Source organism: Symphalangus syndactylus, chromosome 12 (assembly GCF_028878055.3).
Source record: "Symphalangus syndactylus isolate Jambi chromosome 12, NHGRI_mSymSyn1-v2.1_pri, whole genome shotgun sequence".
Classification (NCBI taxonomy): Eukaryota; Metazoa; Chordata; class Mammalia; order Primates; family Hylobatidae; genus Symphalangus; species Symphalangus syndactylus.
This window is the reverse complement of record NC_072441.2, coordinates 60,755,023-60,779,605: the sequence shown is the minus strand read 5'-3', so window position 1 is coordinate 60,779,605 and position 24,583 is coordinate 60,755,023. Positions and strand designations below refer to the sequence as shown.

The 24,583-nt window shown below is 37.7% G+C and overlaps 1 protein-coding gene and 1 long non-coding RNA gene across 3 annotated transcripts in view; one reads left to right on the top strand and one right to left on the bottom strand.

Moving 5' to 3' along the window:
- The window catches only part of VAV3 (vav guanine nucleotide exchange factor 3), a 399,477-nt gene that overhangs the window by 95,476 nt on the left and 279,418 nt on the right, over positions 1-24,583 (top strand). The window lies entirely within an intron of this gene.
- LOC134733769 (uncharacterized) lies at positions 121-18,619 on the bottom strand. Its single transcript, XR_010117368.1, has 3 exons — positions 18,570-18,619; positions 1,493-1,565; positions 121-248 (listed from the first exon to the last, which is right to left on the bottom strand). It is a non-coding gene; the product is annotated as an uncharacterized lncRNA (long non-coding RNA).

The window sequence follows — 24,583 nt, the reverse complement described above, 5'->3', positions numbered from 1 at the left end:
AGAGCAGCACCTAGTGTTTTTATAGCCTTTGAAGTTTTCAGAGTGCTTAATATTACTGACTTCATTTGATTGTCATAATACTCTTGTGAAGACATTCTTCAGATGAGGAAGCTAAGACATGGGGAGGTGCTTGGATAGTGATTCTAGAGTCTCCTTGCTTGGGAAGAGGAAGAAGATCTGGAGGTCAGGCCTCTGGCTTCTCAGTCTTGTTTTTCTTGTCCACTGTCTGTGTATTGGGTCTCACTGCCCTGTGGATGGTCAGGGAAAAGGATGAACTTATAGAAGAAAATTAAAGGAATTTATAAAATTAAAAATCACAGGTGATGTGTTACTTGGCATCTACTTATACTTTAGAAAGAAAGGAAAGATTTAGGATACTGCATGAGTCTGCAGCCCAGAGGTGGTTAAAGTTGTTAACTCTAAATAGGCATGTAATTCACCGATTCTCTGTACACATGCAGTCAATTCTTAGCTACACTCTCCTACCCCTTTTCTCGTTGTGGTATTTTCTGCTCACTAAACTTTGTCCAAGCTCTCCCTCTGTTTGGGGTTTAGGAAATTTATTTTGAATCTTAGGCTTGATATGAATGTGTTTTCTTTTGGAAAATCCTGGAAACAGTGTTAACACAAATGATAATTTGTATTTTGTGAGATGGTGAAGAGCATCTATTTGGGCTCCTCTAGAAGGGCTTATGATAATTCCGCCTTTCAGTGCTACCTTTATTCTTAGCATTGAGCTCTTTCCTCAATAGTAATTCACTTCAAACTCCACCAACATCAACAAAAGTTAGAATAGTTTGAAACACTTTCTACACTTTTTTTTTTAATCACACAGGAAAGAGGAGTGAGTTTAGTAACTTGAACTCATTTAAGAGTCAGCAGAGGCCTTCAGGTTAGATATGACCCTCACTCTTCAGGGTTGTTAAATACTGAAAAAAGTTCCTGAAAGAGGGAGATTTCTAAGACTGCTGAGGTCTGGTGGGGGGAGAGGGGGACGTTGAGGGTTTATGTTTTGAAAAACCATTTACTTTCTTACTTTTGAAAAAAGATGAATCTCTTTCTGATAATAAAAATAAGTAAAATCTTGTTAGTTAACTTCTTTGCTTAAGAAATGTAATTAAAATGTTTCCCCCGGCATAATATTAGAAATTACTATATTATTTTTTGACATCATGACAGTATCTGTAACTTTGTTCATTTCCATACTGTATATAAAAAATTTTCCATAACTGTTTCAATCGTCAGTTTATGATTAACTCACTCTTTGGAAATGTTTCCTACTGAGCTGTCTGTTGGCACATTTACAGTGCAGAAGCACATGGGATTTTTCCTTTAATGAGACAATTTCTAGAGTGTAATAGAAGTCAGGCTGCCACTGTCCAGATGAGTGACTAAAGTCAGCTCCTTACCCTGCCTCTGTGTGAGTGTGAAGGGCCTGCTCTCCCATGACACACAGTGTAAAGTGATATGTTTTCTGAAAGAGTATCCATACCTGGCCAGTGGTAGGTCCAGTTGATTTGAATTGCAATAGGATAGTTTCATCATGTTCAGGTTCAGGACAGGCACTGTCAAAAGGAATTCAGAGCGTCAGCTTAGGGGTGAGTCAGGGATACAGGTAAGAACATTATTGGGAGAGAGAGAGAAAGAGTTGGATTTTAGTTAAGAATTAAACTAAAGAGCTTCTTCACAGCAAAATGAACAGTCAGCAGAGTAAACAGACAACCCACAGAGTAGGAGAAATTCTTCACAATCTATACATCAAGCAAAGGACTAATATCAAGAATCTATAAGGAACTCAAATTAGCAAGAAAAATAAAACAAACAATCCCATCAAAAAGTGGGCTAAGGACATGAATAGACAATTCTCAAAAGAAGACATACAAATGGCCAACAAACATATGAAAAAATATTCAATATCACTAATGATCAGGGAAATGCAAATCAAAACCACCATGGGATACCACCTAACTCATGCAAGAATGGCCATAATTAAGAAATCAAAAAATAATAGATGTTGACATGGATGCAGTGATCAGGGAACACCTCTACACTGCTGGTGGGAATGTAAACTAGTACAACCACTATAGAAAACAGTGTGGAGATTCCTTAAAGAACTAAATGTAGAACTATCATTTGATCCAGCAGTCCCACTACTGGGCATCTACCCAGAGGAAAATAAGTTATTATACGAAAAAGATACTTGCACACCCACGTTTATGGCAGCACAATTCACAAGTGCAAAGATGTGGAATCAGCCCAAATGCCCATCAATCAATGTGAATAAAGAAATTGTATATATGATGGAATACTACTCAGCCATACAAAGGAATGAATTAATGGCATTTGCAGCAACCTGGATGGAACTGGAGACTATTATTCTAAGTGAAGTAACTCAAGAATGGAAGACCAAACATTGTGTGTTCTCACTCATATGTGGGAGCTAAGCTATGAGGATGCAAATACATAAGAATGATATAATGGACTTGGGACTCAGGGGAAAGTGTGAAAAGGAGGTGAGGGATAAAAGACTACAAATCGGGTTCAGTGTATACTGCTCGGGTGATGGGTGCTCCAAAATCTCACAGATCACCACTAAAGAACTTACCCATGTAACCAAATACCACCTATTCCCACAGAACCTATGGAAATAAAAAATTAAAAAACAAAACAATACATGGTTTCTGAGTTAGATCTTGGTTTAGATTCCAGTTAAGCTCCCTGTTAGTATACAGTCTTGGGCAAGTAACTTGACTTCTTTGAGCTTCAATTTCCTCATCCATGTATTGAGTTTAGGTGAGTATTAAATGAAATCATGTATGTCAAGTGCTTAACAGAGTGTCAAAGTCCAAGGTAAGTACTCTTATTGTTAAAGTTATTATCACTATTATTATTTTTAATGGTTGTGGGATTCATTGGTAAACATAGGTGTCGAATTTTAAATTAAGTGCAAGAGAAACAATGATATTAGAAAGATGAGATGAGAAATAAAATTCTTTCTTTCTAATGTTGTATAGCACTATTTTATTTTATTTTGCACAGCCATCTTTTCTCTTTCCTTCTGTGACCTTGGATCTCCTTTGAGAAACCACACTTTCCTCTTTCTTAGTTACAGAGTTTGGATGGTTTAATCAATTATATCCCATGCCTTTGACCACATAGTGATGGTTCAGGAATGGGGTGAGTCACTCAGTTGGGACCAATAAGACATTTGCAAGGGTAGTTTTATTTTTCTGTCTTCCTGATACAGAAGAGTGTAGATGTGAGTCTGAGGCTTCAAGGAGCTATAACCATCTAGGTACCACATGGAGTTTCAAAATGGACCCAGTTCAGAGGGAACAGAGTTGAAGATGAACCTAGTGACACCATGTGAAGTGGGAATCAATGCTGTACCCAAAGCTAAATGTATATCTATAGGTTTTTCCATGAACCAATACATTCCTCCTTTTCTCTTTTTTGAGCCAGTTTTCACTAATTCTCTCAGCCAAGAGTAAAAGAAATCTAAGTGATTCACTGTGTTTCACCAGTTAAATGATTTCAGGTTTGTAGATATGTTAACTTTTATTACCCAAGTTCCAGGCAATTTGGAGACCATTTGTTAAGCCTCTACATCTCCTATCGTATATGCAAGAGGAGATATAAAGACCAAGTCCCAGAACCTATTTTGCAGCATGTAAATAATAAAATAGAAGTACAGTCCCAGCTTCATAGTCAATGCCTTTTCCTTACCATTGATTCCAGAAATATCATAGATCTTGAGGTTTAGAAGGTCACCGCAGGCATCCCAACAAGCTACTTGAGAGCCTGCAATGGTTGACTACTACCTGTCTATCTTTGTGAAATTCTGCCTGGCTTTCCCTGTCACGAGAAAACCCTCCCAAGCAAAGGCTCCTGAGCCTTTCTTGGCTACAGGTGGCCCCAGGGACCTCACCTTGGCATGGCTTGAAAGATCCTTACTATCTAGTGCATACACATTAATCAACACCTGGAAACATTTTTTCACATATACATATGTAAACAGGAAGAATTATTTTAGAGTGTAAATCTTTTTAGGTACTTGTTTGACGTAAAACACTTCTGACGTTTCTTTCTTGAAGTATTTCTCACTCAAATTGTCCAGAAATCTCTGGGCTTTATGTAGTCCATGGGACTTAAATCAGCCTTGCTTCAAAGCCCCACAGGAGCTTGATCTCTCTGTCTGCTAGTGTGGTGCTATTGCACAAGACTGGTTCTGTGTGGTTCCTGGGACAGCTTTAGTTCTCTGATGCTGGCAATGCCCTTGTATTTTCAGGCCTTCTCAACCCCATGCTACCCACACAACTTTGCTTCATCCTGTAGCGTTTTAGCTTTTGCATTGAGCCTGGCCAGGCCGTATCTCTCTAGCTTTGTGATGAATTCTTTTCAGGGGCTCCTTGTATTCTGTCAGCAAGCTTGGGTCACGTCCTCCTCATTCAGCCCTCACAGGGTACCAACTTCCAGTCTCAGAGCAGCATTTGGGATCCTGAGTATTTTTCCTCCCTCAAGGGTCTGGAATTTTCCCACAAATTAGCCAGCTTCCAGCCTAGAGCTGGCTCAGCCTGGCAAGGGGTACTGTCAGGAGTCAACCTCCACTCACCAAGGCCGCGTTTGCTTTGTCCCCCTGAGCAGTAGGAGGCTTGCCTGTATTTACATAACTAAGGGGGAGCTCTGCAGTGATTCCTCCCTGAACAAAGATAGCTTGTTCCAAGGCTACCTTTTTTTAGGCAAAGGAGGAGGGAACAGCTTCTAGCCTTCCCTAATGTATGTGTCTGGCTGGCTGTTAACACAATTCCTGGATCATTAGCATTATTCCCCTCCTTTATTTTTGGATGGAGTTGACCTTTTTAACAACCTTCTCATCTTTTTCCCTTTTGTAGGGGTATTTAATGCTTGGCAGATTTTTCCATTCTTACCTCCTCTTATAGAACTTTAGTACTCGAGCCATGCAAAGACATTTTTTATACCTTAGTGATTATTCAAGTCCAGTTTTTAGTCTGCTCCTAATTATTTTTGAGTCAGTTCAATAAACTCTTTACTATTCTGTAAACTAAAGACTGTTGAAAACTTCTGGAATAATATTTCCCAAATAACTTTTCAAAGAACCCCATTGTCCTAAGAAATGTTAATAGGAAGACTGGAGAAAAATATTCTTGTTCCAATGAGTTTGGTAAACACTGCATATTGTATTTATGAGATATAGCATAGTAAAGGAACTGAAAAGTCCTGCAGTGAGGAAAACAAATTTTGTTTACTCCAGAATTCCTCATATTTGCACATGATATTAGGTATTTAGGTATCATGCTATTTAGGTATCACACAATTGCTTCAAACTCATTATGTATAAAACTGAAGTACTTTTTTTTTCCTTTGGAGACTTATTTCTATTTTGGTAATGTTTCTTATTTTGTTCACCCTGCCAGCAACTAAATGGTTACAAATGCCTTTTTTTTTTTTTTTTTTTTTTTTTTTTTTTTTTTTGAGATGGAGTCTCGCTCTTTTGCCTAGGCTGGAGTACAGTGGCACAATCTTGGCTCAGTGCAGCCTCCACCTTCCAGGTTCAAGCGATTCTCCTGCCTCAGCCTCCCGAGTAGCTGGGTCTACAAACGTGCACCATCATGCCTGGGTAATTTTTTCTATTTTTTAGTAGAGATGGGGTTTCGCCATGTTGGCCCGGTTGGTCTTGAACTCCTGACCTCAGGTGATCCACCTGCCTCTCCCTCCCAAAGTGCTGGGATTATAGGCATGAGCCACCATGCCCAGCCAAAATGCCTTTTCTTTAACCCTCCTTGCTTTTGCCTTTAGTTGCGGTACTCATCACTGGGATTATTGAAATTGTCTTCTAGGTGTCTTCTTGCCATCAGTTTTGAATCGTTTCAAGCTAATCTTCAAGATAATCTTCCAAAAATGTAGATCTGATCATTTTACTCATGGGTTTGTCACCAGGGGAAGGTATCTGAGTTACCAGTGGTGAATCTGTACAGGTCTACAGGAATCTCAATTCTTGCCTCCTCAGAAGAAAGAATTCGACTGAGGGGCATAAGGCAGAAAAAGAGACTGAGGCAAGTTTCAGAGCAGGAGTAGAAGTTTATTTTAAAAGCCTTTAGAACAGGAAAGAAAGGAAAGTATGCTTGGAAGAGACCCAAGCAGACACTGAGGTCAAGTGCAGTGTTTAACCTTGATCCTAGGACTTTAGAAGCTGGCCCCTTTCCCATGATTCTTCCGTTAGGGTGGGTTGCCTGCAAGCCCAGTGCCCTCCTTATCCTTGGGAAGTGAGCACACACAGTGTGTTTAGGATGTTGTATGCATGCCCATCTGAGACTTTTTTCCCTTTTCTGGTGGAGTGCCCCTGGAAACTCATACTCTGCCATTTTGTCTCTTACTGTGCACGCCCAGGAAATTGCTTATCTCTGGTGCCTGCATTCAGTTAACACTTTAGTGCAACAGGTGTGGACCATCAGGAAGTGACTTTTCCCTGGCATCAGCTGCCAAGTTATCACTTTTAGAGAGGCAGTGTGATAATTGCCAGATCTTCACCTGACAGCCCTAGTGGCTGGGAGAACCTTTTCCTGCCCACTCTTGCCTATTTAACTACCTGTAACAGGTTTAAAACTTGATAGTGGATCCCTGTTGTTTATAAGAGAATAACATCTAAACTCTTTTACGAGCCACACAAGATTCTTCATGATCAGGCCTCTGCCTACCTTTCTAACCTTATTTCTCACTTTCCTACTCCCATAAACTCCCTTGCTTAAGTCCTTCCAAATTACTAGATCATCATGACTCACCAGATTAATATTGATTAATATTGTTTCCTTTGCCTGGAATGCCTTTTTTTTTTCATTCCCTTTAGTCCATTGTCCACAGTGACTCAATTCAAGGTCACGTACACTCATTACACTCATACACACACTGCCTAAAATCTGAAAATATGTGCTTTATCCAGAGCTCTGGACTTAGTTGGTTCTTGGATATATTGAGTCTTCAGGGCCTGGCTTTGCTACTTGTCTCTGCACATTCCCTCAGTTTCAACTGGGACCTTCCCCCTGCTTCTCTGTCCCACAGAAATTGGACCTTGACACATTGCATTGGCTCTTTTCCTCAGCGCATCCTGAGACTTTGAGATCAAGTAAAATTGACTTTCACTCTACCCTGCCACCAGCCACATGCATGCGGGAAATTTGCTCAGCCTCTCAGAGCCTTCACGTTTTGATCTGTAAAATCGCCCTGATGAGGATCCCTACTTCATGGAATTGTGGTGAAGAGGTAACTCCTGAGTAATTCACCCATCATTTACTCATTGGAAAGTATTTGTATGCCATATGCTCCTTTATCAGGGTGGAGGAGCAGGTAGTCAAGACCCCCTGCTGTCAGGGCACTGTCACTGTCCATCACTATCCAAGTTAAGGAAACAAATTGGTAAAGCATAAACAAACAAGATAATTACAACCAGTGATAAGTGCCACTGAGGAAAGAAACAGAGTACAATGATGAGCAGCTGGAGGAAGCCACTTTAGACAGACTGGGAAGGAAACCCATTTGAAATACCGACGGCCCAGTGGGAAGAGGATGCTAGTATTACCACGCATTTACTTATTTATTTATTATTTTTTGAGACAGGGTTTCACCCTCCATGCCGAGGCTGGAGTGCAGTGGTGCAATCTTGGCTCACTGCAACCTCCACCTCTCTGACTGAAGTAATCCCTCCACCTCAGTCTCCCGAGTAGCTGGGACTACAGGTGCATGCCACCACAGCCAGCTAATTTTTGCGTTTTTTTGTAGAGACAGGGTTTCGCCATGTTGCCCAGACTGGCCTCAAACTCTTGAGCTCAAGCGATCCACCCACCTCAGTCTCCCAAAGTGCTTGGATTATAGGCATGAGCCACCATGACTGGCCCTTGCCCTCTTATTTAAATTAAGTTTTAAATAAGTTATAAAGCACATTTTAACTAGATTCTATCCTACCTCTTTCAGTAGATCCCGTTGGGCTAGTCCTTTAACTTGGCCTCAGTTTGTTCAACTCTGATATTCTTCTGATTCTAAAATGCCACTTATTGGTAGATGTAATATGTATACATTACATTTTGTAAAGTAATGTTTTGCTTTGATGATTCTTAGTTGTGTAATCCTCTCTGAAAACATCAAGGCTTAGGCTTTCTCATACCTTTTGTTTATATATAAGCTCTTTTGCAGAGGCTTTTAAACCTGGGTATACTTTCTTTTTCATAATATTGACATTCCCTTAAAATTTTAAACTTTTAGAGAGAAAACTTGACTGTACATACACTTCTGGAGAGAGAAAGGCCTTATAAAGAGCTAGAAGCATGATAAAGATATCACCTAGATTTTACATCTGCATTTGGCATAGCTACTGAGAATATTTCCCAAACTGGAAATCCAGTTTGAGAACTGAAATCAAACTTCTCTTTGCTGTTTCAAGGATTCCTCTACAGATCAAACAGTGAATCTTTTGGGTAGTTTTTTTTTAAAAAACTCTATCTCATTCCTAATATACATGTAAATATGCACACAGAGGTTTACAGACATACCAAGATATATGTATCTATATACGTAAGTAGAGGGAAAGTTATTTAGGAAGGTGCCAAAGTGGTAATCCACATGGAATTTTGGGGTTTTGCTGATAGTCCTCATAGCTTGAGTGTAAGATGCAACAGGGGCAAGCTGTATCTTGAGGTCCAACAGAGACTGGGGCCGGAGTATGAGGGCGCTTGAGATCTTGTGGGGTCTGCGCTGATTCTGACAAAGGGCCAGTGAGTACTTTTTAACAGATAGACAGGAGATGACCTGCTGAGTGCTTGAGCTAAGCATTCTGTCAGTGGGGGAGGCTGTAGTGGGCAATTGTAATGCCAGTGGTAGGAGGAGCAGGCTTGAAACTGAGGCAGTCTGGTTAAAAAATGATGCAGACCTTTACTAGAGCAACTGTAAAAGAGGCCCAGAGTTTGAGAGATTTGGGATGTTTAAGAATTGAAGTGAGTGGTGAGAGGATGAGAAGAGAGAACAGTGAGCCCTGGAAACCTGGTGGGGGGAAAAGTAGGGTTTCTTGCAAGGCAAATAATGGAGCAAGAGCAAATGTAACTTACAGTGTGTTTCAAATTAATGTAGGAGAATTCTAATGGCATTTACCCTTAATTTCTGTCGATACATTTTACAACCGAGTATAGATATGTTTTATTTTTCTATGATTTTTGCTATATCATGCCATCCTAAATTTTCCCTTTGTTCCTTTTTTTGATGTTCAGTTGGTTGCTTGGTTGGGTTTTTTTGGTATTTACTGATTATCTAGTGGAAGCTTGGTCCCTGGTAGAACACTTAGAAATTTTGGGTTTATCATTTCTATTAAAAATGGAAAATATTTTCTTTCTGTGTAACAGGAAACCTTCTAGGAATATTTGTCTGTATTTCCAAGGCTATGGCACATATATGCTCACTAATGCACATATTCTAATTCCTAGCCTTGGTTGTTGAGCCATATCCTATCTGAGCTGTGTTCAGAGATCCTTGACCTTGTCACATTGGCTTAACGGTAAGATGTAGTTTATCCAAGTTACATATGGAGGTCATTGAGTCTTCATTTGTTTACAATAAATTGTTACTGTAAATATGATGGATGAGAAATCTGTAAGGAGAATTAGTTAATTCCAGTGCATGATATATTAATAGCCAATTTACTTGTCTACACAAACAGCAGCGAGGCAGAACTCTTGCCCTGTGACTGTTGTGCCTGTGTGTTTCCTATCAACAAGATCTCCTAGAAAAGGAGGATGGCACTTTCCATGTTTATTTTCTGTGTCTTCTTTTGTTTAATGGCTTATGCACATCTGTAGGAATAAAGGAGGCTGGTGTTTGCTTCCCATGCTCAGTGAGAGGGGTAGTGTGGGGGTGGAACTGGATGAATGCTCTCATTTGCACAGGATTAGGCAGAGGAAGTGTGCACCAGTAGTGGTATGAGCACCAAACAACCACAGGAAACAATGCTTGGCAGTCACTGCAGCTGTGTGGAGTCTGGCTGCGCAGGCTTCCTCTGGATAGAGTTTAGTTTCTGAGTCACTTGTTTTCCACTTAAAGCACCTGTGTCTTTGGAGAACTCCATTGAAGAAGTATTAGTTGAATACGGGCCTTTCTCTGGTTTGCCTCAGTGCCAATTATAATGCTCTTTGGACATGAAAAGTTCTGCTAAATCAACATAGTGTCTGAGGACCAGTGGCGTCAGGACAGGCCAGTGCATAGAGCAGTCAGAAATCATTAGGTTAGAAAAATGAATGGTTTTTTCGGGAGGCTGAGGCAGGAGAATGGCGTGAACCCGGGAGGCGGAGCTTGCAGTGAGCCGAGGTCGTGCCACTGCACTCCAGCCTGGGTGATAGAGCGAGACTCTGTCTCAAAAAAAAAAAAAAAAGAAAAATGAATGGTTTTTATAAATCTTTCAGAACACTCCCCACTGAAGTGTGTATGCATGTGTACACACAATTAATTTTACACAGAAATGTGCTTGGTGACCTTAGGGCTAGGCTTTACCTTGCTATTCTCATTCTTTGTTTCTGTGTAGAGGAAATGAAGGATGCTGCTTGCTGCTTCTGAGTAAGCAGGTGCCTTATAGATTGTGTGCTGAATCATTTGCACTCTTTGAGTTGTCTTTTAAAGTAGCTGCATATTTATAATTCATCTTAGACAAGATGATCAATCTAGAATGGTTGTATTAGGATATGGGTGGACACCAGATACTATTTTTATTGGTCAGTCTAGGTCAAATTTTAATGATGATTGATAGCATTGGGTATGGATTGGGTAGAGTAATAAAAACATACATAGAAGGCTAGATTCATGTTAGAATTAGCTATGCATCTGCTCCTTATATCTATAAAGTTTAACAAGGATTCTTTACCAAAATCACTGCTGATTTTTCCTAATAGCCTTAGGCTTTTGGGAAGAAGCACAGAAAAATTAGAATTTATTGGCTGCTAGATGATAAAGTACAGTTTCCTGGGGAGATAGCAATTTTGAATTTTAGCAAAGTTACTATGAAGTATAATGATGAAAGGGAGATGATATTAATTAGCGTTGGCTTTTACAAAAAATTGTTGAAGTATTTTTAGCTTTGTTTACTTGGAATTTGGTCAGTTGACTGCCTCCAAGATTTTCCAAATAAATAGATGTGTAGAAAGATAAATAAGCAATCAAAAGCATATATCCCTTTTTTTCTATACTGTTTTGGACTCATGGTTGGAATCCCTTATGCAGTATTTGAACAATTCCTAGAGATGTAACAGAAATTTCTTAAGTAGCAACAGTGCCAATTATGGATCCAATTATGGGTAATGAATTACCTAGAAATTCATCACTAATAATAAAACAATCTGTCTTTCTAAATTTTCTACCATTGGTTTTAGAGCAGCACAGAATTAATTTCTACACCTTCTGTAGGACAATCATTGAGATATTTGAAGATTGTTATCATGTTTCTGTAAGTCTTTTCTTCTTTGTTGTCTGCTTTTTTGGTAAAAGATAGGGTCTCACTGTGTTGCCCAGACTGGACTCAAAGTCCTGGGCACAAGCAGTCCTTGTGCCTCAGCCTCCCGAGTAGCTGAGACTGCAAGTGCACACCACCGTGCTCGGCTTCTCTTCTTAAAATGAAATACACGTAGTCTCCTCAGTTCTTTCTTCTTTGATTATAACTTTCTAACTTCTGTGGGTAATTTGAGATGTCTGATTATGATAACACATATGAAACAGCACAGTTAATGGTTAAGAAATTTAAAATCGAAGGAGAGAATAGAAGCCATTTAAAGAAAGGGACACTATCATCATACCAAGTGGTTTGAGGATTACAGTGATCTCTCAGCAGCCCTGAAGTCAAGTAAAAAAGAAACCCAATAGGTTAATACAGAAATGAGTTCATGAACTAGCTTAAAGCCTTTGTTCCCAGAGGTAATTTGGAAAATGCTAAATTAAAAGGCCAAGAACTTAAATTATCATAGAGATACCAAACATATAAAACCTAGAAAACTACTACAATCACTGCTCATATATCTACTATTGAAAAATTATCATTTCTGTCTCTACAAAAAAATACAAAAATTAGCCAGGTATGGTGCCATGCATGTGTAGTCCTAGGTACTTGGAGGATTGAGGTAGGAGGATGGCTTGAGTCAAGAATGTGGAGGCTGTAGTGAGCCGAGATCATGCCACTGCATTCTAGCCTGGGTGATAGAGTGAGACTCCCTGTCAAAAACAAAAACTAATATTTGACCATATTTGATTCATCTGCTATCTATTATAAATACATATATACCGCTATTTTTGCTGAACAATTTAAAAGTAAATATAGATAGGCATCATGACATTTGTCCCCTAAATACTTCAAACGGTACAGCTGTCAAAATAAGGATATTTTTCTATATAACCATAATATCTTTATCACATATAACAAAGTGAATAATACTTCCCTGATATTATTTAATATCCAGATATTTAAAATATCAAATTTTACTAGTTTTCTCCACAATGGATTTTATAGCTAGTTTCTTTGAATTTGACGTGATTGAATAAAGGTTCAGACATTACTTTTGGTTGTCATGTCTTTATGAGTCTAAGAAAAATGTTTTCTTTAGCAGTTTTATAAATATCTTGATTTGAATTTAATTTTCTGATGATCTACCAAAGGTGATTATCATTTTTGATGTATTTATATTGAATTTATACTGCTCCTCTTTGAGTTTGAATAAAGCTTTAGTTTTCTATAATTTAGGGGATTTTTAAAAGCCTTGGCTTGCGTTCAGTGTAGAAGGGACTCAGTAAGTATTTTTGTTAAGATTTAAATAAGTTGTATAATGTTAAACAGTTTACAAGTATTTTAGGACTATTACCAGCTAAGCACTAAATCAATCATCTAGAATTATTCCATGTTTTTATGCAGAGTTTAAATACAAGGAATGTACTCTTTTAGATAAATAGATCCTAAAGCATGTTTTCTAATCAAGAAATGTCTCAAGGGGCTAGGTGTGCTGGCTCAACGTCTATAATCTTAGCACTTTGGGAAACAGACGGTGGAGAATCACTGGAGCCCCAGGAGTTCGAGACCAGCCTGAGTAAGATAGTGAGGTTTCATCTCTACAAAAAATAAAATAATGAACTGGGCTTGGTGGTGTACACCGGTAGTCCCAGCTATTCAGGAGGCTGAGGTGGGAGGAGGTCAAGGTTGCAGTGAGCTGTGATGGTGCCACTCTACTCCAGCCTGAGTGACAGAACAAGACTCTGTCTCCAAAAACCAAAAAAAAAAAAAAAAAAAAAAAAAAACTCAAGATCTTTGAGAGTTTTGGAGTCTTAGGTGCGTGAATGCTAAGATTTTTATCTGGCTAAACGACAACAAAAAAGAGAAAACAAAAACACCCAAACCCCAATTTATTTAGACAGTATTTAAGCCATTTACACTTTGTCAGAAATGTTAGAATTCTGATTTATCCCTGCCTAAAACAACTGTATAGTTTCAAGAACATTTAAAGAATGAGATATCGTATTCTTGCCCATGGGATTTCATTTCTATGGAGCATTTACCCAAATATTATTTGCTGTGATTCACACTTCCAGGATACTCTCATCTAGAGCATCAGTCCCCAACCTTTTAGGTACCAGGGACTGGTTTCATGGAAGAAAATTTTTCCATGGACCGAGTACTGGGGGAATGGTTTGGGGGTGAAACCATTCCATTCAGATCATCAGGCATTAGATTCTTATAAGGAGTGCACGACCTAGATCCCTCGCATGCACAGTTCACAATAGGCTTCATGTTCCTATGAGAATCGAATGCCCTTGCTGATCTGACTGTAGGCAGAGCTCAGGCAGTAATGCTCATCACTCACCCACTGCTCACCTCCTGCTGTGTACCAGACTGGTACTGGTCTGGGGGTTGGGGACCCCTGTTCTAGAAGTTTCACTGCTTTTTAAAATGTTCTTAGATGGTATCTGACCTAAATTTTTCTTAGATTTTGGTTCTAAGAAATATAATAGTTAAAATTTCAAAAACAATAGTTTTGAAGGAAGGTTTAGAAGAGAAGAAACTGTTTTTAGTAAATCTTGTATAATTTTCAGTGCTGTCAATGTGTTGGTCCCAAGATGAAGATCACGTTTTTAATCTTAGCCCTCTAATAGCAAAGAAATGGAAAGAAAGCAAGGAAATTTTCTTGTAGTTGAGTGGATTTTCCTCCTTTAGTTTAAATTGTGGTGGTGGTATGTCTTTAAGAGTGGTTAACTCACTTAAGAGTGAAAAGAATTCCCTAAACTCAAAAAGTATAAAATGTATAAACATATTCTTTATTACATTTATTATTGCCAGAGTGGTTGTAGTTTGTTTAGGATTAACATTTTCTTTACCTATGTTGTTACTATATACTACTTGTTACATAAATAAAATCTGCACCAAAGTTGGGTCTTATAAATAATATAACATTTGTATCCTCTTTTTAATGAAAAATTTCCCATGTAGTCCATATAGCTTTCTTCCACATTTTTTCTCTCTCGAACTCCAGCTGATCTAAAAGGAATCTAGGAAGCATTCTTCATTCACCCTTTAAGAGGCCCAACAAAGTCTTTTGGTAAAGTTGACAATTCTTTTTCTGAGACAGGAATCAGGCACAGTCAGTCGATAACTTCCCCCCTTTCATTCTGCATTCATTCTGAATATTTTATGACAAAAGCTTTTAGTTTTGTTACAGAAAAAAAATACAAAGCCCAGATTTGTCCAAAAGAACATACCCACAAGAAGGTCTATGGCAGTGAAACAGAAATTGAAAAGAGTTGAAATGGAATTTTTTCCATGTTTCATATCCTCCATTGTTCCTAAACCTGTACCATTCATTGTCATAGAAAATGTTACTACAGTCTAAAAGGTTATAACAAAGTTCAAAATTTATATTTAACTTAGGATTTTTAATAAGAATAGTAAAACAATAGGAATGGTGTTACTGTATTATTTACATACTTTAGTACTCCTTTAGGGGATGATTGATTTATTTTTTGGCTAAAAGTAATATATTAGCAATGTAACAATACCAAGGAAATATTTGCTTTCACGGATAGCTTCTCTTTGGTACATACGTTTATACCTCTGAATGTTGAACTTTTTGGATTTTGATATAAGTGAACATAGGCACATAGGATCATAAAATCTCAAGGCAGTCAAGGTTTCAGCAATGATTTCAGTTAATTAAGAAAACCAATTTAAGGAGAAAAAGGATGGCTCCTTAGTTTATTCACTGTAAATCAAATTATTTTATCTACTTTGTACAGTTTTGGGGAGGATTAAAACAGACAATGCTGTGTGTAAGGTTTTCAGCATACTGCCTGCCATGAGTGTGTGCTAGAAAAGTATCAGTTTATAAAATGTATGTTTAAACTTCATTTATGGGACAGAGGCAGTTCTTTGCATATTTCTATTTCAATATTTTTCCTCTGTCTTTAAATGAAACCTCTCTTCATTACAGTTTGTATTGAATAAATTGCATCAAAATCAGGTTAAAGATACATACTTAATCTTTCTGAGGAACTCAATAAGAGTTAAAGAGGGATGGAAATAGAGATAAAACAAAATACATAAAGTATTTACTACTGATTGCTCAGTAGTCATGTAATAATTCATTATCCTTTTAAAATTAGATGATAAATAGGCTGAACTATATGAAATTGCTAATATTTGACAAAAATTGCCATTTCTTGTGGTTTAACACAATTCTTTGACTCTGGCTTACTAAGAAGACAAGGTATTTGTCCTAAAATGAGAAGAGCTGTTAGTATGGATGGTGGAGTGGATGTTTCTGCCTGGCCTTTTTTGTTCCTGTGTGTGTAAAACTATAGCCATATGAGTGTATATTGTAGAGCGTCAGGTTTCCCTATAAACATTTTCCTTTAAGTTTAATATTTCCTTTAAGTTCCAAAGAGGAATTAGAAACAGAATTGTGTGTAATAGCAAAGATTCTTGGAATGAGTCAGGGGACCTGGGTTTGCATAATAACTATAAAGACTTTTTCAGCTGTCTCTGATTGCCTGACTTCTCATTTGTTTAATTATATTTTGGCAAGTCAAAAAAATTTAGTGTTGACTATTTGGAAGTCCGAATTATCATTAATTGGACTTGCTTTCAGCAGGTTATATGTGCTAACTAATACAATGTCTGTACTCATATACCTGACTCTTTGCAAAATTGTATTTCTATAGTCGTAAATGATTGTCCTTAGTAATTACTGCTTAATATTGTTATGTCTTACTGCATTTTAATTTTCTCAAGAATTTTAATTTGTGGTAGCAAAGCTAGACAGATGTAAGTTTTTTTCTAGACATTTATGTAATTTCTGGAAAATCAAAAAATATCTGAAGATAGGAATTGAGGATAAGAACTTGGGAAAACTTTTTTTATTGTTACTCCTTGTGTTCACAAATAGTAACATCTGGAGTAGCTCATAGCTGGCATCCTTTTTAGTAACATATTTCATTTTGCAAAGATCAAACATTGCTCATTGCCTCAAAGGATGATGTTAAAACAAATAAACCCTGAAAACCAATGTAGAATATTCTACTCTTTGAAATCTCATGCAAATATATCAATATCACCTGCAAAGAAATTTATGGTTTTCCATTCCATAGAAGTCTTTGAGAAAGTCTATCAAGAGCAAATCTAATGATGATTTATTTTTCTTTGAAGATAAACCTCATGAGTGCATGGGAGGGTAATGACATAAGCTTATATACATTCCCTTTGCTTAATTCTGTTACCTTGATTGTTCATGGGGAGAATGTGAAGTTGACAGGTGTTCCCTATTTAGCATTGTAAAAATCAGCTAAACCTTGTTTAGGTTGTTGAATATTTTACTTAATACTCTGTCACTTTAGCATGTATTTTTTTAGAAAGGCAATTCTGAGACTGACCCCAGAATATGGGGAGAAATTTGTGGCCATTTTCATGATGGATGACAAGGTTTTAAACATCTTTAGAATGGATATTATTTTTTTGCAAAATGACTTGCATATTTGCCTTCGTACTTTTTTTTAAGAGATAGGATCTTACCATGTGTATTAGTTGAGGTTCTCTAGAGGGCCAGCACTAATAGGATATATATATCTCATATCATATATATGATATATATCATATAGGATATATGATACATATGATATATATATCATGTGATATGTGATATATATGATATATATCATATATGTACCATTCATTGTCATGGAAAATGTTACTACAGTCTAAAAAGTTATAACAAAGTTCAAACTTTATATTTAACTTAGGATTTTTAATAAGAATAGAATATATATCATATATATCATATATATGAGAATTTATTAGGTAGTTTTAACTCACACCACCACAAGGTCCCACAATAGGCTGTCTGTAAGCTGAGGAGCAAGGAAGCTAGTCTGAATCCCAAAGCTGAAAAACTTGGAGTCTGATGTTTGAGGGCAGGAAGCATCCAGCATGGGAGAAAGATGGAGGCTGAGAGGCTAAGCCAGTGTAGCCTTTTCGTGTTTTTCTGCCTGCTTTATGTCCTGGCCATGCTGGCAGCTGATTAGTTGGTGCCCACCCAGATTAAGGGTAGATCTGCCTTTCCCAGCCCACTGACTCAAATGTTAATCTTCTTTGGCAACACCCTCACAGACACACCCATGATGAAAACTTTGCATCCTTCAATCCAATCACGTTGATACTCAATATTAACCATCACACCATGTCATCCACAGTGGAGTGCAGTGGTGCAATCCTAACTCACTGTAACCTCAAACTCTTGGGCTCAAGTGACCCTCCTGCCTCAGCCTGCCAAGTAACTAGGACTGTAGGCACACACAACACCACACCCAGCTAATTTTTAAAGTTTTTGTAGAGATGAGGTCTCACCATGTAGCTCAGGTTGGTCTTGAACTCCTGTGCTTTCAAGTGATCCTCCAGCCTCCGCCTCCCAAAGTGCTGGGATTACAGGTGTGAGCCACCATGCCTGCCTTCCTTCATACTTAGAAATTGCATGAATCATTAGATTTTTGTAGTAAAAAACAAAAATCTCATATTTGCTCTATTAGATAGGTTTCAGCCAATTTTTGAGAAGCTGGTTAATAAACAAGAGAATTAAACTTGAGAACAAAATAAAGTGCTATCAATTAGTTATCATAACTTTGATAGGCAATTTAAATTAACTATTATAACAGTAATGTTGATTTTTTAAAATATTTCTGTCCTGGGGGAAAAGTACCATTTAAAATTTCATGTGTCTTCTGATTAGTAAATCAGCATATTGGATAGAAATATCAGCTGTCTGCTCATAAAAAATGTTATATTTTGGTTTGACTTTGGCTCAAATCAGAAAATTGCTATGTAAAAATTTACAGAATAATGCAATACCCACTACTCAATAGCTCCCAACTACTAAGAATATTATAAATGTAAGCAGTTTTCAGGAACATAGCAATGTGGGATATTTCACTGGAATGATGAAAACCATAATTAATCACATTTCTGTGACTGCCATCAGTACCATCACCTTCCTTCAGTGTCTCACCTTGTATTTGGGAATCCCAGATTTCATGTCAGCTTTTGAGTAGTCCTGCTGCTGACCATAGGCTTTTCTCTCATCTTGCCTCTCACCCACTCCACCTGTGTCACAGTATCATTTGTGAGCTTGCTTATGAGTGTGCATGGGGTGGTCTCCTACTCAAAACATGCCCAGCTGTGCTTCTGTTGCTCCCTAGCTGCCTCTGCAGCTTCTGTGAGGGAAGACTGTGGGCACCAGTGGTAGTGAAGCCTTTGGACCTCAAGCACCGCACTGTTTTCTAGGTAGAAGTGGAAGGAGCCTGTACTCTCAGCTTTCTCCACACATTTTCCTTTCTCTGGACTCAGCAGGTATTTTTCTAGAGTTGACAACAAAGGAAGAGCTGTGAGACATCTTCCTGTATCTTGCCTTTGAGTCCTCTTTTTTTTTTTTCCCCTGGCTGCTTTGTTAGTAAGCTGAATTCTTTTTCATTAGGTTTTGTAGTCCCTCATACTATTAAATTTATTGTGGGTCACCCTACCAGTCCTAACAAGGACATCAGTCGTATTTGAAACTCATAGATTTGGGGTAGGCTCCAGTTGTTACACAATTCCTGCCCCTGCTCTTAACAAATTTAACATATAAATGAAATTAACAGGCCTGGTGGGGTGGCTCACACCTGTAATCTCAGCACTTTAGGAGGCCCAGTCCTGTTGATCCCTTGAGCTCAGGAGCTAGAGACTAGCCTGGGCAACATGGCGAAACCACATCTCTACAAAAAAATACAAAAATTATCTGTGCATGGTGGCATGCAGCTGTAGTTGCAGCTACTCGGGAGGCTGAGGTGGGAGGATCACTTGAACCCAGGAGGTTGAGGCCGCAGTGAGCCATGATTGTGCCACTGCACTCTAGCCTGGGTGACAGAGCAAGACCCTGTCTCAAAAAAAAATAAATAAAATGAATAAAGTTAAATACCAGAGATTTCTTGAAGAGCCTTTTTTGTGACAGACAGTGGAATGCTGTTCACCAAACCCATTTCTTCTTGTTTTGGGGTACATAAGCAAATTATATTTCCAAGCCTCCTTGCAGTTAGACTTAGCCATGTGACCAAGTTTTAGCCAGTGGATTGTGTGTAGCAGTAATGTGTACCATTCCCAGACCTGGCCCATAAAAACATTTGATGTGCTATCTTCCATGCTTTTGTTTTTGTGTGTTTTCTCCAAACACCAACTGAGTACAGAGGTCTTGGCTTTAGAAGATGGCAAAGGCACAAAGGGATGGATGCTGGGTCGGTATGTAGGGGAAAGTCATCTGCTAACCAGGAACACCATTGCGGGATTATTGTGTGAATGAAATTAAACTTTAGCATGTTAAAATACAGAATTTTAGGGTTTGTTACAGCAGTTAGTGTTATGCTTTCACATCATTTTTCAGCAGTTCTCAACCTTTTTCACCTTCACATACCTGAGAGGAGAGACCTCCCATCATATTCGTGATTCACTATGGCAGGGAAAGATAGTCTCAAGAAGGTCAGGGAGGTCATTATAACATACTGCAAAAGTGGTTGAGCAGGAAAATTGCAGAGAAATGTCATTAGATTTAGCAACATCTAGAGCACTGTTTAAACAATTTCAGTAGAGTGGAAGTAGCAGGAGATGAGATTGCAGAAGCATGAGAAATAAATGGTAGATGAACACGTGGAGATGGTGAATGAAGTTATCTAATATATTAGATTCCATCAACATAATCAGAAGATTGCAAAATTTGTGGAAAACAAGGGAATTGTTTTTTTGTTGAAGCCATTTGTCAAAAGATTTTAAGGTGAGGATCTTCAGCAAGATAGTAATAAGGTAAATATGTATCTGTTTGCCCAGGGTGTTATCAACTTACGTCTGTTAACCTAGCATTATTTTATTTTATTTTATTTTTTTAGGCAGAGTCTTGCTCTGTTGCCCAAGCTGGAATGGAGTGGTATAATCTCGGCTAACTGCAACCTCTGCCTCCCAGGTTCAGGCGATTCTCATGTCCCATCCTCCGGAATAACTGGGATTACATGTGCACGCTACCATGCCTGGCTAATTTTTGTGTTTTTAGTAGAGATGGGGATTTGCCATGTTGGCCAGGCTGGCCTCGAACCCCTGGCCTTGAGTTATCTGCTGGTCTCAGCCTCCCAAAGTGGTGGGATTACAGGCGTGAGCCACCATGCCTGGCCCCTAGTGTAATTATTCATAGTGACCTTTCACTCTTAGCAATATCCCAACTTAGAAAAAAAAAATACAGTTACCCCTACACTGTGACAACCTAATCTGCATACACAGGAGGTTCAGATCTGAAAGAGTGGCTGTTAAACACATAGAAAGTTAGCTCATAAATAAGTTGTCTGTGGAATATTCTTTAGTTACCTCTTATGAAGGAGTTAAAATACTGTTTCTTGGTTTACTTAAGGACATTGTCAAATTGGCCCTAATATAGGATTGTGTTTAGGAAATAGAATGTTGGATAACCTTCATTGATCTTGATTCTCTTTTGATCTATTTTTGTTTCTCTGGCTTTTCTCTTTCTGTGATGGTCTTTCTGTGTCCTGCTTTGTCATCAAAAATAACTTTTTTTTTTTTTTTTTTTAAAAAGACGTTAAAAGAACTTGCAGCACTATAAATGAATTTTTTTTTTTTTTTGGTTCTTGAGGGATGGGGGAGGATCTTTCTGAGTATAGAAACAAGAACTTGTACAGAAGGTGATACATTTTCATTTATGAAAATGGAAAACTTATATATCTCAAAAAGTACCCCCAAATAAAAGGCACATATGGCAAACTCTGACAAAATACATATTATTTATGGAAAATATAGTGTTAAAAGTTTTATTGTCCATAAAGAGTAAATAATGGATTACAATAGAAAACGCTTGTCTTCTATGTTGCAGCATAGATTATTGCATTTAATATTCCCAGGTCCATTCTGTTATTATCTCGGTTTCACAGATGATGGTTCAGTAACTTGCCATAGCCACATGACTAATAAGCGGTAGAGAAGGGATTTTGAACCCATGGGGTTGGATTCCAGAGCACAAGCTCTTAACTGCTGCTCTCCTAGACCAATACATAAATGGAAAACTCAAAAGAAGAATGCTTAAAAAACAGTTTTCACCCACATCCATGTGCACATACTTGCATACGCTTATTAATATGAGTGACCAGTAAACATGCTTTCAAACCTGTTGAAAATGATGGCAAAAATCAATACAAATTAAAAAAAAAGTACAAGTCTTCATTTTTGTCTATTAGATTGGCAAATCTTTTCTTTCCTATGAAAATACTGAGAATTGATAAAGGTGGAGTGAAATGTTGGTGATCCTATCCTTTGAATAGCATTTGCCTGGTGAAATGCACTCTTTTAGATAGAGTGGTTGCTGATAAACCATTTTTGGTTAGGATTTGCCTTGGTGTATCTAAAACCTTAAAATTGTTTATGGTCTTTGACCTAGTAAATATACTTTTAAGACATTAATAAAAATAAATATTCAGAGAGTCTTACATACTTAAGATACCAGTTGATATATGTAATGTTAATAATTTGGAATAAAAACTAACACCCATTCAATAGAAGAAAGTTGGTTAAATGACTTTTCAGAACTTTATAAAATGGAGAACTCTGCAGCCATTTAAATATTTTAGAAGAATAATGGAATGAAATAAATCCTCACAATTAATGAAAAGTATCTAATAAAACAGTTTGTAAACCATGATCCCCAGTTTTATTAAGATTATATATGTAAGTCTGAAAGGAAGCTTTCCAAAATGTTAACTGTGTTTGTTTTTCAGTGGCTAGATTCGAGGTGGTTTTTATTTCTTTTCTATTTTACAAATTTTTGTATACAGTGACTTTGTCTTCCTTAAATGGAAACTCATTTTATTTTAAAAATACTTAAGACTTTGAAGAGTCCTTTAGGAACATACCCATGTCTTCAAATCATTTTTTTTGGAAGGTTGAGAATTATGCATAGAGAGGAAAAGGGAAACTAAAAAGGGAATTTCATCATCCTTATAAGGGAAAAATGTATAGTCCCACTGAAAACGTGTATTAAAGGTATAGGTACAGTCTTAGTTCCATTTTAATAAACAATTCAAACCTCTAGTAGTCATTCCTCTGGCCTCAGTTGCTTAGCACCAGAATCCTTAGTTGGAGGTATGATAACTTATTTGTACCTCTGAACATAGCCTTTCCAGGAATCAGTTCTGCCTCAATGAGGATTACCGATTAAAAACAATCTCACTGAATTGTAATTGAAATTGAGAATTATATTTCCATTTTATTGCATCTAGGAAAACCTGAAACTCTTGAAAAACTTTTTTAAAAAAATCAGCAAACTCGTAAAATAGTATCAATTACTCTATTTTCTCAAATATAAACAAGGTGCTATACTGAATTGATCACAAATTTTTCTAAGTGGGTAGATTCATATATTTACTGAAACACATTTAGCTGATGCTGCCTAATGGTGACATTAGATACATCTTAAAAAATCTTGTTTATTATATGTTTATTTCCAGCAACATCCTGATTTGGCAAGAATTATTTTTCAAAGCCTGTTCCCTTTGGGGACAGCATCCTGTGGGAGCACTTCTGTTTCCCTTTGACTTCCTGTGTATTTAAAGAGCTCTTAACAAGTGTAGGGTATGTGGTGACTTTTTTATCTTGCAAAAAAATATGAAAATCTTGTTCTGTGGCTCAGTATAAAATGAATAAATGCTTTCCAGCTTAATAGGCAAGAACATTTAAGATTAAAGGTAAAATGAAAATAAAATGAAAATTCACTATTGAAACAAAAAATTTGCTTTTTTTTTTTCCTGAATGTTTTTCTGGTTCAAGTATGCTGGGTGTTAGCAGTCAAATTAAAACTGAATGGATATGATGGTGACCCTTTTATAATACATTTGTTTAAGGCCAGGTGATACAGATGATTACAAATGCTTGTAAGCCAAGTGATAGCTCTTCTCCTTTCCCTCCTCTCGTGAGTCCCCTTCCTCTAGCTTTGGGAATGAGGGCCAGCTTCCTTGTTCATATGGCAGCTGCTTCTCTGCACTTCTTCTCAGCTCTGTCTTGTTCCCAGCCTTACCTTGGGCCCCTGCTGCTTTTGCTGCTTATTGCCACCTAGAATTCAGGATAACTTTTCTCCCTTCAAGTTCTGTTGCTGTGGAGGGCAATGCCAAGGGCACACTTACCTTTACTGTTGCTTGGTTTCCCACTATGCAGCTATCCGAAAGGAAATATATATATATGTGTGGTAGCCTTTATTAGATGTTTGCAGATAATAGGGAGGAATGACAATTAGGAAGAGAAACCTTAAAAATAGGTGATCAGTCTGGCCCTACAAGTTAAAAGGAAGAAAACTTTATTTTTTCTTTCTTTTTTAAAAAAAAATTATACTTTAAGTTCTGGAATACATGTGCAGAACGTGCAGGTTTGTTACATAGGTATACATGTGCCATGGTGGTTTGCTTCATCAATCAACCCGTCATCTACATTAGGTACTTCTCCTAATGCTCTCCCTCCCCTTGCCCCCCACCCCCTGACAGGCCCTGATGTGTGATGTTCCCCTCGCTGTGCCCATCTGTTCTCACTGTTCAGCTCACAATTATAAGTGAGAACATGCCTTGTTTGTTTTTCTGTTCCTGTGTTAGTTTGCTGATAATGATGGTTTCCAGCTTCGTCCATGTCCCTGCAAAGGACATGAACTCATTCTTTTTTATGGGTGCATGGTATCCCATGGTGTATATGTGCCACATTTTCTTTATCCAGTCTATCATTGATGGGCATTTAGGTTGGTTTGAAGTCTTTGCTATTGTGAATAGTGCTGCAATAAACATACGTGTGCAAGTGTCTTTATAGTAGAATGATTTATAATCCTTTGGGTATATACCCAGTAATGAGATTGCTGGGTCAAATGGTATTTCTAGTTCTAGATCCTTGAGGAATCGCCACACTGTCTTCCACAATAGTTGAACTAATTTACACTCCCACCAACAGTGTAAAAGCATTCCTGTT